The sequence below is a fragment of the Pistacia vera genome, unplaced genomic scaffold (assembly GCF_008641045.1).
Source record: "Pistacia vera cultivar Batoury unplaced genomic scaffold, PisVer_v2 Contig858, whole genome shotgun sequence".
NCBI classification, from domain to species: Eukaryota; Viridiplantae; Streptophyta; class Magnoliopsida; order Sapindales; family Anacardiaceae; genus Pistacia; species Pistacia vera.
The window spans coordinates 266,007-282,670 of NW_022196732.1; the positions used below are offsets into that span (position 1 = coordinate 266,007).

The window sequence follows — 16,664 nt, forward strand, 5'->3', positions numbered from 1 at the left end:
AGTGGAGGATGGTGTTTCAGTTGGTGGTGTCGATATAATTTTGGCCGTCGGAATCAACTGAAATTTGGTCGAGAAAATCAATTTAGGTTCAATCGAGGGGTGTACTTGATAGATTTCAAACTTGTAGAGACCCCTTATATTTTCAGAGGTGTGTTTGCAATATTTCAAGCTTTTTGGACCATCAGGATCCCAATTTACTGGTCCAACCGGACAAACCAGGACCTAGCCCTTGTCCGAGTGACAACCCGGGTTGGGTTTCAAAACCTTGAGATTTGGAACTACGTTCTGCCTTTTTAATAGGGTTTCTTATGTGGTCACTTGGATAACTGCCACTCCCATCATTGCGTCATCCGACGGTTCTTTATTCTTTATTTTAAATCATTATGTTTTCAAAAATTTGTGTATTAAAAAAAACTAAATATAGCATATGTGTTTTATATAAATTGATAATACATTAAGAAGTTTAATTTAAGAACTTAATCATATATTAATAATTGGTGTAAAACTTTGAATAATACAATTTAAATGTTGTATTAATGAATAATTTAATAATAACAAGATAATAAGTATTAAATAAAATAAAAGGCATTATAATACATATTTTTTCAAATATAACAGAAATTAGAATTTTTATTATGCAATAGGTATGATGTAATAAATGTATAACTCATCATGTAGAATTAAATTCATCCTTGGTGCTTTTCTATGCGAAAGAGATGAGGTCGGTGGCCCTACTTATCCATAAATAAATAATAAGTTCACGTGATTCATGTTATAGCCTCACACTGTAGCTTATGGCTCACTTAATTTGACTTGAGGAGGTGTTTCTCTCACTTATTAATTTGGCTGCTTCAATTTAGAGACATTCGTAAACTCAATACCTATTGACTTCGAGGATCTTCCTCTTTATTACGCGATGGATGGAGTGGCGTCTCCAACCCACAGAGCCCAGTTCCAAATCTCAACACAACCGGAAAAGCGAGGAAGAATGGCAAACCCGTAATATTTACAATAGTTAATGACAACGACGCATAGAGAAAGAAGAGAAAGCTAAAGCCATCCCATCCAAACAAAGTCCAGCCGCCTTGCCTTGCCTTTTTTTCTCCTCTTTCTCTCTCACTGTGGTTTCATCTTCTTCTCTCTCTATCCTTCTCTTTACACACCCAATTATTTCTTATTTTTCTCAGATTTGCTCTTCTTCTCGATCCCCCAACTGTAAGTCTATCTAGCCCTTTTGATTAATGCATTTACATCAAGCAAAAGGTTTGGTATTAAATATTAACAATATCTTAGTTGCAGATTTAGCACGTTGTATCTGAACGGTCACCTTGATCTACGTATCCGCGATCAGAATTTATCACATGCACCTAGCACCGCCATCCAGGAGACTCCGCGCCAAATTCCATCAGACCATTCACACAACAACAATTTTGTCCCTAATAGGCGTTTACTTTAGAAAAAAAAAAAAAAAAATGACGTTAAATGTTTGTCCTTTTATGTCATAAGTTAAACACTCAATACAATGGCTAACAAACATCTCTGCTCTTGCTTTTCTTCCTCTCAATCTCTTTTCTCTCCATCACCACCGTCCTTTCCCGATCCCTTTCTAAATCTATGCCGTTTGGTGTACTCTCCGACGGGTCAGACCTCACCGCAACCCCCAGCACTTGTTCTTAATCCTTTATCAGTAGTAGTTGATGCAGAGCTTCCTCTGTGTAAACAGACGTACGGTTTCATGCCCTGCTCCACTACTGCGTTGGGGAACTTGTTTTTGATCATTGTTTATGGGTACCTCATTTTCATGGCCGCCAGTATTTGACAAATGGAAGTGAGCTTTGGAGCTTCTTGGCCCCGGTATTCTTCGAAATATTGATCTTCCGAAGCTGGGCGGGCTTCCCAGCGCAATGCTTATTCTGGTAAGAACTTTTGTTTGGTTACCGGAAAGTTTGGGAAAGGGTGTTTGGATTTTGAGATTGGGAGTTAGATTTGTGAAACGGTATCCTCCGTTTAATAAGTTTTATGTGCCGGGAAGGCCGTGGTCACCTTCGGAAGGAGACTTTGACCGGCTTTTGTCTAAACATGTTGAGTAATGAACTTTTTATAAAACTTTCCTCTACGAGGTGACAAAATTTGGTGATTTTAAATTAAAGAAAATTAATAATTAAAAAAGTTAGTTGCAAATAAGGTTGCTACATTAGTTTGAAGATTTGTATAAAATGTTTGTTAGTATAGTGTTATTCTTAAACAAAAATATTTTTTAATAATATTATACTTATAAATTTTTATATAAACTAGTGAACAATTTTACATGTTTGTTTTAAAATTACTTAATCATCTTTTACGATAACAGTTTTGTATAAAAATTATAAGTGCAGTATATATACTTACAAAAATAATAATAAAATGTATTTTCATTGGAACAGCTCAATCTTTTCTACTTATTTCGTTTTCTGTCATTAGGAAAAATATCATAACATGCACATTAACATTAATAATCTTTGACGTGCTTCTATTACATTAATCTTTTTTTTTTTTGGTAATATTCCGCATTACTATACATAAATTACGTTATTTCTAAAAAAATAATTTTAATTTTAATAATGAAATTTTAATTTAAAGTTTTATAAGATAATTTAAAGCCAAAAATATTTTTTTTTTCTGATATTCTATAGTAATTCCATTACATTAATAATTTCGGTTATACAACTGTATTAATCATCATTTTATTTAAAATATCGCGAATCGCGATCATCATTCGGCTCCCTTGTTTTTTATTCCATTTGCATTTCATAATTCCATTACATTAACAAAGTTCAAAGTTTTGTTGCTGATTCTGTGATACTAACACAAATGGAAATATTTGATTGTTATTATTTATTTAATTTTTATTCCCATTATTTAGTTTATAAGTAATATATAGTAGGAAAAAGATAGCAATTTGAACTTGGAAAGAATTTTGAGGTTGTCATGGTCTGTTTGATTTCTGAGACAATTAAAAAGTTTTACAACAAAGAGCAATGGGCACAATTGATTCTAACATTAGTTGTTTTTTGTTTCTTTATAAATAATGAAAAATTAATCTTTGTTTTAATTTTTTCCGTTTTGAAGTTTAGCGTGCTATATGGTTATAATAGTTCTTTATGTTTTTTTTTTTCTTTAATACATTATATATATATATATATATATTTATTTATTTTACAGCGTCAGGACTTTTTGAAACAAAGGAAATTGCTCAAAATCAGATCTCAGTAGGAATGGGATTACTTGCTGGCTCAAGTATCTTGCTTACTACTCTAGTATGGGGATCCTGTGTTGTCATTGGCAAGCGTAACAACACAAGATTTAGTTTAACCGGTACGTAATTTTGACATTCTTAAAATTATTTGAATATATATTCCATGGATGGATGATTTTTCTAATCCAAAAGGTTCTTTTAAATCGCAGAAATTGGTGTTAAGACTGATATCTGGACTTGCGATTCTGCAAGGGTTATGGTTATATCAGTCATCCCATTTATTGTTGTTCAAATAACGCGGATTCTCAATTCAACTTCAGGAAAACACTTGGCAGTCTTGATTGCACTAATTGTATCTGTCTTGATATTCATTGATTATTCCATTTATCAGGTAAATCATACACTGTTCAGTAATTATACACGTATTCCATTACTTTATGTAAATTAACCACTACTAAATATGTGATGACTCTTTTGTTGAAATACTAAAAATGTTTATATAATATTTTATTTGGTTATGGTAATAATAGACCATTAGAAAAGTTTAAACTAAATCTGTGATTTGAATCTTAGAAGTCCAAATAAATAAATCTGCTATGATTTATATAAATTCGAGCTAGTATATTGTGATTGTGCATATGTAACTGCATGTAACTGTCATAATATTAATTTGCTAGGAAGAAAGCGATAAAGTAAATAATATTTATAGTGACCTCTCACTCTTGATCAAGGACAAACGAGTTTCCCAAGGACAAGCCAATTATTTGGGCTAATTTGTGGGGGTTGCTAGGATGGTTGGTCTTGAGATGGGGCAAGGAGAACTCAGTGGAGGCCTGGATGGGGTGGGGCGGCCACGCTGTGCTAACTGCTAGGTGGTGGGCAGAACATGTCATTTTGTTTTTGAATTAATCAGTAATAAAAAAATGTAAAGGCAGAGAAGTTAAGGGACAGCAATAGGGACCCTGTGGGTTAATAACGTAAATTTCTTTGAGGTTAAGTTTTTTAGTTTTTTTTATTATTATTTTAATTAATAAGTTTTGCTGTAATTTTACTTTTATGCCCTTAGATTGTTTAGTTTAACAGAAAATATGTAACGGCAGTCTGACAATAGGAGAAAAAATGTTATTTCCGAGAGCTGATGAACGGGGGTATAAAGTGCCGTGGTTAGATGGGTCTTGTAGAGGGAGGTTGGTGGTGGTCAAATTGAATTTTGGATGCAGAAAATTTGGCAGAAAAAATCAACCTAATTGCGGTGGTCGTTCGCGGGTCACGGTGGTGAACGGGGGCTTCATGTTTCAAATTTAGAGGGGTTTTATAGAGTGAGGATGGTGTTTCAGTGGTGGTGGCTGATATAATTTTGGCCGTCGGAATCAACTGAAATTTGGTCAGAAAAATCAATTTAGGTTCAGATCGTAGGGGTGTACTTGATAGATTTAAACTTGTAGAGACCCCTTATATTTTTCAGAGGTGTGTTTGCAATATTTCAAGCTTTTTGGACCATCAGGATCCCAATTTAACTGGTCCAACGGACAAACCAGGACCTAGCCTTGTCCGAGTGACAACCCGGGTTGGGTTTCAAAACCTTGAGATTTGGAACTACGTTCTGCCTTTTAATAGGGTTTCTTATGTGGTCATGGATAACTGCCACTCCCATCATTGCGTCATCCGACGGTTCTTTATCTTTTATTTTTAAATCATTATGTTTTCAAAATTTGTGTATAAAAAAAATTAAATAATAGCATATGTGTTTTATATAAATTATTGATAATACATTAAGAAGTATTAATTTAAGAACATTATCATATATTAATAATTGGTGTAAAACTTTGAATAATACAATTTAAATGTTGTATTAATGAATATATAATAAAACAAGATAATAAGTATTAAATAAAATAAAAGGCATTATAAATACATATTTTTCAAATATAATCAGAAATTAGAAGTTTTATGATGCAATAGGTATGATGTAATAAATGTATAACATCTTCATGTAGAAATTAAATATCATCCTTTGGTGCTTTTCATGCGAAAGAGATGAGGTCGGTGGCCCTACTTATCCATAAAATAAATAAATAAGTTCACGTGATTCATGATTATAGCCTCACACTGTAGCTTATGGCTCACTTAATTTGATGAGGAGGTGTTTCTACTTATAATTTGGCTGCTCAATTTAGGAATGATAAACTTATCAATACCTATTGACTTCGAGGATCATCCTCTTTATTACGCGATGGATGGAGTGGCGGTCATCCAAACCACAGAGCCCAGTTCCAAATCTCAACACAACCGGAAAAGCGAGGAAGGAATGGCAAACTCCGTAATATTTACAATAGTTAAATGACAACGACGCATAGAGAAAGAAGAGAAAGCTAAAGCATCATCCAAACAAAGTCCAGCCGCCTTGCCTGCCTTTTTTTATTTCTCTTTCTCTCTCACTGTGGTTTCATATCTTCTCTTCTTCTATCCTTCTCTTTTACACACACAATTATTTCTTATTTTTCTCAGATTTGCTCTTCTTCTCGATCCCCCAACTGTAAGTCTATCTAGCCCTTTTGATTAAGCATTTACATCAAGCAAAAGGTTGGTATATAAATATTAACAATATCTTAGTTGCAGATTTAGCACGTTGTATTGAACGGTCACCTGTGATCTACGTATCCGCGATCAGAATTTATCACATGACTAGCACCGCCATCCATGAGACTCCGCGCCAAATTCCATCAGACCATTCAACACCACAACATTTGCCCTAATAGGCGTTTACTTTAGAAAAAAAAAAAAAAAAAAATGACGTTAATGTTTGTCCTTTTATGTCATAATAAGTAAACACTCAATACATGGCTAACAAACATCTCTGCATCTTGCTTTTCTTCCTCTCAATCTCTTTCTCTATCCCCACCGCCTTTCCCGATCCCTTTCTAAATCTATGCCGTTTGGTGTACTCTCCGACGGGGTCAGACCTCACCGCAACCCCCAGCACATTGTCTTAATCCTTTATCAGTAGTAGTTGATGCAGAGTTCCTCTGTGTAAACAGACGTACGGTTTCATGCCCTGCTCCACTACTGCGTTGGGGAACTTGTTTTTGATCATTGTTTATGGGTACCTCATTTTCATGGCCGCCAAGTATTTGAAATGGAAGTGAGCTGTTGGAGCTTCTTGGCCCCGATTCTTCGAAATAGATCTTCCGAGCTGGGCGGGCTTCCCAGCGCAATGCTTTATCTTGGTAAGAACTTTTGTTTGGTTACCGAGAAAGTTTGGGAAAAGGGTGTTTGGATTTTGAGATTGGGAGTTAGATTTGTGAAACGGTATCCTCCGTTTTAATAGTTTTATGGTGCCGGGAAGGCGTGGTCAGCCTTCGGAAGGAGACTTTGACCGGGCTTTTGTCTAAACATGTTGAGTAATGAACTTTATTAAAAAACTTTCCTAAGAGGTGACAAAAATATTGGGTGATTTTAAATTAAAAGAAATTAAATAATTAAAAAAAGTTATGTTGCAAATAAGGTTGGACATTAGTTTGAGAGAATTTGTATAAAATGTTGTTAGTATAGGTTATCTTAAACAAAATATTTTTTAATAATATTATACTTATAAAATTTTATATAAACTAGTGAGACAATTTTACATGTTTGTTTTAAAATTACTTAATCATCTTTACGATAACAGTTTGTATAAAAAATTTATAAGTGCAGTAATAACTTAACAAAATAATAATATAAATATGTATTTTCATTGGACATTATCAATCTTTTCTACTTATTCGTTTCTGTCATTAGGAAAAATTATAACATGCACATTAAACATTAATAATCTTTGACGTGCTTCTATTAACATTAATCTTTTTTTTTTTTGGTAATATTCCGCATTACTATACATAAATTACGTTATTTAACTAAAAAAATAATTTTAATTTTAATAAGAAATTTTAATTAAAGATTTTATAAGATAATTAAAGCCAAAAATATTTTTTTTTTCGAATATTCTATAGTAATTCCATACATTAATAATTTCGTGTTATTTAGCAAAAAGCCCTCTAAGAGATCCTTTTGTCTCAAAAGTTGATTTCTTATGATCAAAGAGGGGGAGATGATGATGTTGAATGGGCTGATGGACTCATTTTTTTTTTTTTTTTTGCAAAAACTTTTGACATTGACTGTTTGTTAGTGTGATCTCTGCTGTCTCTATGTGATCACATTTTTTTTTGTGTTTGTTAGTGTGATCACATTTTTTAGGGTGTTTGTTCATGTTTTTATTAAGGTTTCTTACTATGCTTTGGTAGGCTTAGAATTACCCTCATTATTTATCCCTGTGTGAGATCTTTTGGATGTTGGTTTCCTTGTGATGAGAGCTTGAGTGTAAGCTACTGTTGTCTTCATTGTTGATTCTTAAGAGGAGCTCTTCTCTAAAATGATGTTGCTGTGCATGTGAAGCTTGTTGTGATGGCTTGAAGTTCGATCAAAGAAGATAGAATCGTTGTGTAGAAAACAGGGAGTGATTTACAACTTTTGGTTATCTTGCTTTGTAATTGAACTCATAAGTATTTCATAGTGAATTTGCTTCTCTGGACATGGTCCCATGGATGTAGGCTTGATGTCGAACCATGTAAAAATGAGTGTGTTCCTTACTTGTTTTTTTTTTATGTATGTTTTCATTCAGTCTTTCCTAACTCACTTGCACCAAATTGAACAAGCAACCAATTCCACGTAAGTTTTAATCACTTGGTAATCCCCTTAAACTTATGCCTTGTTTTCTCTTTTGTATAAACTTATGCCTATTTTGTTTCTCTTCCATTCTCTTCTCTCCCTCATCTTTTGTTTCTTGTACTCTCCCTCTACATTTCTTGTCGACCGATGACTGACCACAATTGGCCGCTGTGTTTGGACCTTGTGGTAATCAAATTTGGCTGCCACAAGGCTCTCACATGGTAGCCAAAAGCAAATAGGGAGAAAAAAACATGGATGGTATGATTTGAAGAGTTGTTTCATGAACCATTTGGTCTAAGTTACTTGAGGAGTTTTCGTGGTTTGTTATGATTTGAAGGGCTAAACACTTGAGATTTGAGAATGACATTTAAAGTTTTAAGAAAAAAAAACAAGGATGGTATGCAATTGGTGTTTCTTGAGTCTTCTCCTAGGATGAGGATGAGGATGATGTTGATGATGATGAATCCTCCATTTTTTTTCTATTTCTATTTTGGTGTTGTGGTGGTTTAATGTGGTCGTCCTTTGACTACAGTTGCAACATGGATATACCTTTGGTATTGGGTGGTTTAATGGATTTGTGTTTTTGTTTGAATTTTTTTTTTTGTTTTTTTTGTTACGGTTCCCGTTCTGATTCCACTACTTTGAGAACTAGAACAATTGGAACCGAAATCGCATAGTAGCTTTCAGGAATCGGAACGAACCCTGTGGGGTCAATTTTGGGTAGGAACTGGAATCGACACCCTAGGTACTCGTCGGTTCTTGTTCTACCCGAAAATTCTACACACCCCTATATGAAACCAGAAGAAAGATAAAGAAAAAAGAATACAAGGGCAAGGCGAGGGTAGAGGCTAGACCTTGTTGGGATGGGATGACTTTATTAACTGCTGGCTTTGGCTTTGTCTTATTTCTCTACACGTCGCTGTCATTTAAATATTGTAATATTACGGAGTTTGCCAATCCCTCTTCACTTTTTTGGTTTTTTTGAGATTTGGGAGTGTTTAGAAAATTGGATTGGATAGGCTGGTTAGACCGGTCCAATCGTTGACAGGTGCCCTCTCCGGTTTGGTTTACCATTTTTAACTATTCACCAAATCCCTAATCCGATCGTTGGCAAATGAGGGGCTATCAAGTGTTGGGGTTAGAGGGCTTTTGTAGAGTCGAGGCTAGTGGTTCAAGGGGTGGTGTCGGATTGAATTTTGGACACTAGAATTTGGCTTAAAAAATCAACCCAATACGTGAATCACAACTGATGAACGGGGGACTATCAAGTGCCGTGGTTAGATAGGTCTTGTAGAGTGGAGGTTGGTGGTGGTGTCAAATTGAATTTTGGATGCAGAAATTTGGCAGAAAAAATCAACCTAATTGCGGTGTCGTTCGCGGGTCACGGTTGGTGAACGGGGGCTATCATGTTTCAAATTTAGAGGGGTTTTATAGAGTGGAGGATGGTGTTTCAGTTGGTGGTGTCGATATAATTTTGGCCGTCGGAATCAACTGAAATTTGGTCAGAAAAATCAATTTAGGTTCAGATCGTAGGGGTGTACTTGATAGATTTTCAAACTTGTAGAGACCCCTTATATTTTTCAGAGGTGTGTTTGCAATATTTCAAGCTTTGGACCATCAGGATCCTCATTTAACTGGTCCAACCGGACAAACCAGGACCTAGCCCTTGTCCGAGTGACAACCCGGGTTGGGTTTCAAAACCTTGAGATTTGGAACTCGTTCTGCCTTTTTAATAGGGTTTCTTATGTGGTCACTTGGATAACTGCCACTCCCATCATTGCGTCATCCGACGGTTCTTTATTCTTTATTTTAAATCATTATGTTTTCAAAAATTTGTGTATAAAAAATCTAAATAATAGCATATTTGTTTATATAAATTTATTGATAATACATAAAAGTATTAATTTAAGAACATAATCATATATTATATTGGTGTAAAACTTTGAATAATACAATTTAAATGTTGTATTAATGAATAATTAATAATAAACAAGATATAAGTATTAATAAAATAAAGGCATTATAATACATATTTTTTCAAATATAATCAGAAATATAAGTTATTATGTGCAATAGGTATGATGTAATAAATGTATAACATCATTCAGTAGAAATAAATATCATCCTTTGGTGCTTTTCTATGCGAAAGAGATGAGGTCGTGGCCCTACTTATCCATAAAATAAATAAATAAGTTCACGTGATTCATGATTATAGCCTCACACGTAGCTTATGGCTCACTTAATTTGACTTGAGGAGGTGTTTTCTCCACTTATTAATTTGGCTGCTTCAATTTAGAGACATTCGAAACTTATCAATACCTATTGACTTCGAGGATCTTCTCTTTTTACGCGATGGATGGAGTGGCGGTCATCCAACCCACAGAGCCCAGTTCCAAATCTCAACACACCCGAAAAGCGAGGAAGGAATGGCAAACTCCGTAATATTTACAAGTTAAATGACAACGACGCATAGAGAAGAAGAAAGCTAAAGCCATCCCATCCAAACAAAGTCCAGCGCCTTGCCTTGCCTTTTGTTCTCCTCTTTCCTCTCACTGTGGTTTCATCTTCTTCTCTCTCTATCCTTCCTTTTACACACAATTATTTCTTATTTTCTCAGATTTGCTCTTCTTCTCGATCCCCCAACTGTAAGCTATCTAGCCCTTTGATTATGCATTTACATCAAGCAAAAGGTTTGGTATATAATATTACAATATCTTAGTTGCAGATTTAGCACGTTGTATCTGAACGGTCACCTGTGATCTACGTATCCGCGATCAGAATTTATCACATGCACCTAGCACGCCTCCATGAGACTCCGCGCCAAATTCCATCAGACCATTCAACACACACAATTTTGTCCCTATAGGCGTTTACTTGAAAAAAAAAAAAAAAAAAAATGACGTTAAATGTTTGTCCTTTATGTCATAATAAGTTAAACACTCAATACAATGGCTAACAAACATCTCTCATCTTGCTTTTCTTCCTCTCAATCTCTTTTCTCTCCATCACCACCGTCCTTTCCCGATCCCTTTCTAAATCTATGCCGTTTGGTGTACTCTCCGACGGGTCAGACCTCACCGCAACCCCCACACATTGTTCTTAATCCTTTATCGTAGTAGTTGATGCAGAGCTTCCTCGTGTAAACAGACGTACGGTTTCATGCCCTGCTCCACTACTGCGTTGGGGAACTTGTTTTTCATGTTTAGTGGTCCCTCATTTTCATGGCCGCCAAGTATTTGACAAATGGAAGTGATGTTGGAGCTCTTGGCCCCGGTATTCTTCGAAATATTGATCTTCCAGCTGGCGGGCTTCCCACGCAATGCTTATTCTTGGTAAGAACTTTTGTTTGGTTACCGAGAAAGTTTGGAAAAGGGTGTTTGGATTTTGAGATTGGGAGTTAATTTGTGAAACGGTATCCTCCGTTTTAATAAGTTTTATGTGGCCGGGAAGGCCGTGGTCAGCCTTCGGAAGGAGACTTTGACCGGGCTTTTGTCTAAACATGTTGAGTAATGAACTTTTTTAAAAACTTTCCTCACGAGGTGACAAAAATATGGGTGATTTTAAATTAAGAAATTAAATAATTAAAAAAAGTTATGTTGCAAATAATTGTTCTACTAGTTTGAGAGAATTTGTATAAAATGTTTGTTAGTATAGTGTTATTCTTAAACAAAAATATTTTTTAATAATATTATACTTATAAATTTTTTATATAAACTAGTAGACACTTTTACATGTTTGTTTTAAAATACTTATCATCTTTTACGATAACAGTTTGTATAAAAATTTATAAGTGCAGTTATAACTAACAAAAATAATAATATAAATATGTATTCATTGGAACATTAGCTCAATCTTTTCTACTTATTTCGTTTTCTGTCATTAGAAAATACATAACATGCACATTAAACATTAATAATCTTTGACGTGCTTCTATTAACATTAATCTTTTTTTTTTTTGGTAATATTCCGCATTACTATACATAAATTACGTTATTAACTAAAAAATAATTTTAATTTTAATAATGAAATTTTAATTTAAAGATTTATAAGATAATTTAAAGCCAAAAATATTTTTTTTTCTGAATATTCTATAGTAATCCATTACATTAATATTTTCGTGTATAACAAAATGTATTAATCATCATTTTATTTAAAATATCGCGAATCGCGATCATCATTCGGCTCCCTTGTTTTTTATTCCATTTGCATTTCATAATACCATTACTTAACAAGTTCAAAGTTTTGTTGCTGATTCTGTGATACTAATCCAAATGGAAATATTTGATTGTTATTTTATTTAATTTTTATTCCCATTATTAGTTTATAAGTAATATATGTAGGAAAAAGATAGCAATTTGAACTTGGAAAGAATTTTGAGGTTGTCATGGTCTGTTTGATTTCTGGAACAATTAAAAAGTTTTACAACAAGAGCAATGGGCCAATTGATTCTAACATTAGTTGTTTTTTGTTTCTTATAAATAATGAAAAATTAATCTTGTTTTAATTTTTTCCGTTTTGAAGTTTAGCGTGCTATATGGTTATAATAGTTCTTTATGTTTTTTTTTTTTCTTTAATACATTATATATATATATATTATTTATTTATTTTACAGCGTCAGACTTTTTGAAACAAAGGAAATTGCTCAAAGTCAGATCTCAGTAGGAATGGGATTACTGCTGCTCAAGTATCTTGCTTACTACTCTATTATGGGGATCCTGTGTTGTCATTGGCAAGCGTAACAACACAAATTTGTTTTAACCGGTACGTAATTTTGACATTCTTAAAATTATTTGAATATATATTCCATGGATGGATGATTTTTCTAATCCAAAAGGTTCTTTTAAATCGCAGAAATTGGTGTTAAGACTGAATCTGGACTTGCGATTCTGCAAGGGTTATGGTTTATCAGTCTCCCATTATTGTTGTTCAAATAACGCGGATTCTCAATTCAACTTCAGAAAACACTTGGCAGTCTTGATTGCCCTAATTGTATCTGTCTTGATATTCATTGCTTATTCCATTTATCAGGTAAATCATACACTGTTCGTAATTATACACGTATTCCATTACTTTATGTAAATTAACCACTACTAAATATGTGATGACTCTTTTGTTGAAATACTAAAATGTTTATATAATATTTTATTTGGTTATGGTAATAATAGACCATTAGAAAAGTTTAAACTAAATCTGTGATTGAATCTTAGAAGTCCAAATAAATAAATCTGCTATTTTTATAAATTCGAGCTAGTATATTGTGATTGGCATATGTACTGCATGTACTGCATATATTAATTTGCTAGGAAGAAAGCGATAAGAAATAATATTTATAGTGACCTCTCACTCTTGATCAAGGACAAACGAGTTTCCAAGGCAAGCCAATTATTTGGGCTAATTTGTGGGGTTGCTAGGTGGTTGGTCTTGAGATGGGCAAGGAAACTCAGTGGAGCCTGGATGGGGTGGGGCGGCCACGCTGTGCTAACTGCTAGGTGGTGGGCAACATGTCATTTTGTTTTTGAATTAATCAGTAATAAAAAAATGTAAGGCGAGAAGTTAAGGACAGCATAGGGACCCTGTGGGTTAATAACGTAATTTCTTTGAGGTAAGTTTTTTAGTTTTTTTATTATTATTTTAATTAATAATGTTTGCTGTAATTTTACTTTTATGCCCTTAGATGGTTTAGTTTAACAGAAAATTTTAACGGCAGTCTGACAATAAGAAAAAATGTTATTTCCGAGAGATTATTGACTCAATACGGGTTTTTGTTTGTAATATGCCCTTTTTAAAGGAATAAAAAAAGAAAAAGTTGAACCTAACTAGCTCCCGATGAGCCACCACGGGTTCTGCCATTCTTTAATTTTTATTCTTTTTAACTGTTTAGTAATGCCTGACTTCCTTTCTTTCATGTCCTTTATTCTTCCACCCTTGGATTAAGAAGCGCGGCTTGCTTATGCAAAGCAAAACCTTCTGATGTCAGGATTTTTGAAACATCTGAGAAAGCATGCTTTGGGAAGGCTCCTAAATGATAGAGGAGAACCTGACAAAATGTTATAAAAAGTCGGTTATTATTTATTCAAACTGTGCCCCTCACCCTTCCCCTTCTCCCCTCAATTAGAATAAGATCATGGTTTTTCAATTAATAAATTCCCCACCCTAAGATATTCTTATTAGCACTGACTTCTTATGAGATTGTTTGACCGGATTGATGAAATAGATGAGAACTTTCACACGGTGAATTAAAAGCACTGATCATAGGAATTAAGTTTGATGAGACAAACTTGGATAAGGATGGCTGCAGACAAATTACTGGAAGATTTTGATTATTCTCTAGTAACAAATTAATTTTGAAGAATTCTATCAAGTATATCAAAATGGTCTCATGAGTAAATCGAGGAAAAGAGTGATCCTGGTTCTCAGACAGAAAAACTTCTAGGTGACTTTCATGGTAAGTTGCGCAATGATGACTCGCATCTTTATCTAGATTTGCTTATGCTATGATGTGTGACATCTTGAAAATAATGAGCAGCAAACAAAGAGGGAGCATGATTTGTTGGGAGCTGACGATCAAAGTGACTTGGTTGTTGAAAACCCCAAGTGGACCTCCTTCAAAGCATATTCAATGCTGGTGATTGGAACCATTATTTCTACTGCATTCGCTAATCCTCTTAAAGATACTGTTATAAACTTTTCAAATGAAACAACTATTCCTTCATTCTTCATCTCATTTGTTGCACTGCCTTTGGCCACTAAGTTAAGTGATGTGATACCAATACTCATTTATGCCAGCCGTAAAAGTGCAGAAAGCACTTCATTAACATTTAACGAGGTTTGTTTAATTATAACATTTGTCTATTAATTTCCATATGCAATTTTCTTTTAAGAAAATGCTAGTGCTTAGGTGATTTGAGTTGACAGGTCTAATTTAATTAACAGTGTTGCACTGTTGTATAAGGCAGTTATATTAATACTCAATTCTGATGTTTCTCTGCTTCAGTTATACAGGACCGTATCGGTGAATAATGTCATTCAGCTATCAGTTTTCTTGGCTGTCGTCTACATCAGAGGATTAAGATGGGAGTTCTCATCGGAAGTTCTGGTTATTCTGATTGTTTGCGTTGTGATGGGTGGTTTTGCCAGTTTCCGTACCACCTTCCCCCTCTGGACATCCTTAGTTGCTTACATCCTTTATCCCTTCTCCTTGGCACTGATTTATGTTCTTGATTATGTCTTTGGTTGGCCATAGATCATGAATTGTTGAGCCAGGATTTTGTTTATGTAGAAACAACTTGAAACAATAAAAAATAATTATAGGTTCAAACATTAACCTTTATATGATGATTCCTGTTTGATATCTCACGGATGACTGAGACCTTTATATGATGAATCACATGTGACTTTGAACTTGGAATTTTCCAGCAGAGGTTAAAAGGGTCATACTACATTTTACGTTGTTCGCAAGGTACATTGAGAATTTTCAGCCATTGGATTCGCTTTAAAAAATAAATGGCTGATGTTAAGCTTAAGATAAAAGTAAACAAAAACTTGCTACCTACTGAAGAAGTTATTACTAATTAAAAACAAATTGCATTTACAGTAGATATGAGTTAAAAATTATAATTTTATAAAATAAATAATATTTTTTTATCAACCAAAATTTTAAATATAATTGAATTAGTTTTAAATTTTATTATTTTTTTAAACATAAAATAATAGTTGTAGATGCAAAAATCTACTGTTGCGGAAAGAGGAACTGATCCTGTGAGATTGAGGCCACTAACGATTTGCTGCACTTGCACACGTGAGAAAACAAGCGTGAAGCAAACAGAAAACACCGGGGTGGTGTTTGCCGTAGGCACTCCGACGCTCAAGTTAGCAAGGCTGAGGGAGACTAATTTAGTGAGGGCTAGGGAGAAGAAAGGTTACCAGAAGTCTAGTCGGGGACTGTGACTACGGTTGTAATGCGAAGTTCTCAAACGTGAACTCCAAGGTTTGAAGGTGTAATGTAATGTCTCCATTGTGAGAAGGCTGGCCTTTGTTTAAATAGTGACTGTATGGTTTCCCAATCCTGGTGGGATTGAGAGTTCTCGTAGTAATCGTTTCCCCAAAGGGTGTAACCTTTGGCCCCTTTATCCTGGCGTGAAAGGCAGTTCGAGCATGACTCGGATACGGACCTTGGAGGAATTGGGATAGTAGTCGACTTTCTTATCAAAGTTCAAGTAGGAGTGTAATCCGTAGGTGACCGTGGGCTCCGAATTGACAGTAAGCCCAAAAGATGTGCTGAGATCAGGAGGCTCGGGTCCGGATGGTATGGATGGACTGCAATTCATACCGGATAGGCCTCATTTGTGGAATTCTGGCTTGGGCCGCATCAGGACTGGGCCTAGGCTTTCCTCTTTGTCGGAAGTGTTTCCCTATTTGGGCCAATGACATTTTTTTGGCCCTAATAGTTTGCCTCCAACTTTCTGAGTTAAGGAATGCTTAACTTAGAGAGTAGGCATCGCCTGAGGCATCTTCGGTCGGCCTTCATGGTCGACCGATTAATCGCATGATCGTGTTCGCAGTCGGTGAGCTCTTCGGTACAACTAACCGATCGGATGGAGGCGACATGTGGTCAAGAACACACTCAATGCCTTTAACCAAGTCGGGGTGTGTATTCAACCTAAGGGGGTGTCGTCAATCGGTGTGTGGAGCCGAGCAGACTGGTGTATAGGCGAACAGTCTCAAG

At 34.8% G+C, this 16,664-nt stretch overlaps 1 pseudogene; it reads left to right on the forward strand.

Annotated features, from left to right (window-relative positions):
- Positions 1-1,299: 1,299 nt before the first annotated feature.
- LOC116118744 lies at positions 1,300-15,244 on the forward strand (annotated as a pseudogene).
- The last annotated feature ends 1,420 nt before the right edge of the window (positions 15,245-16,664 follow it).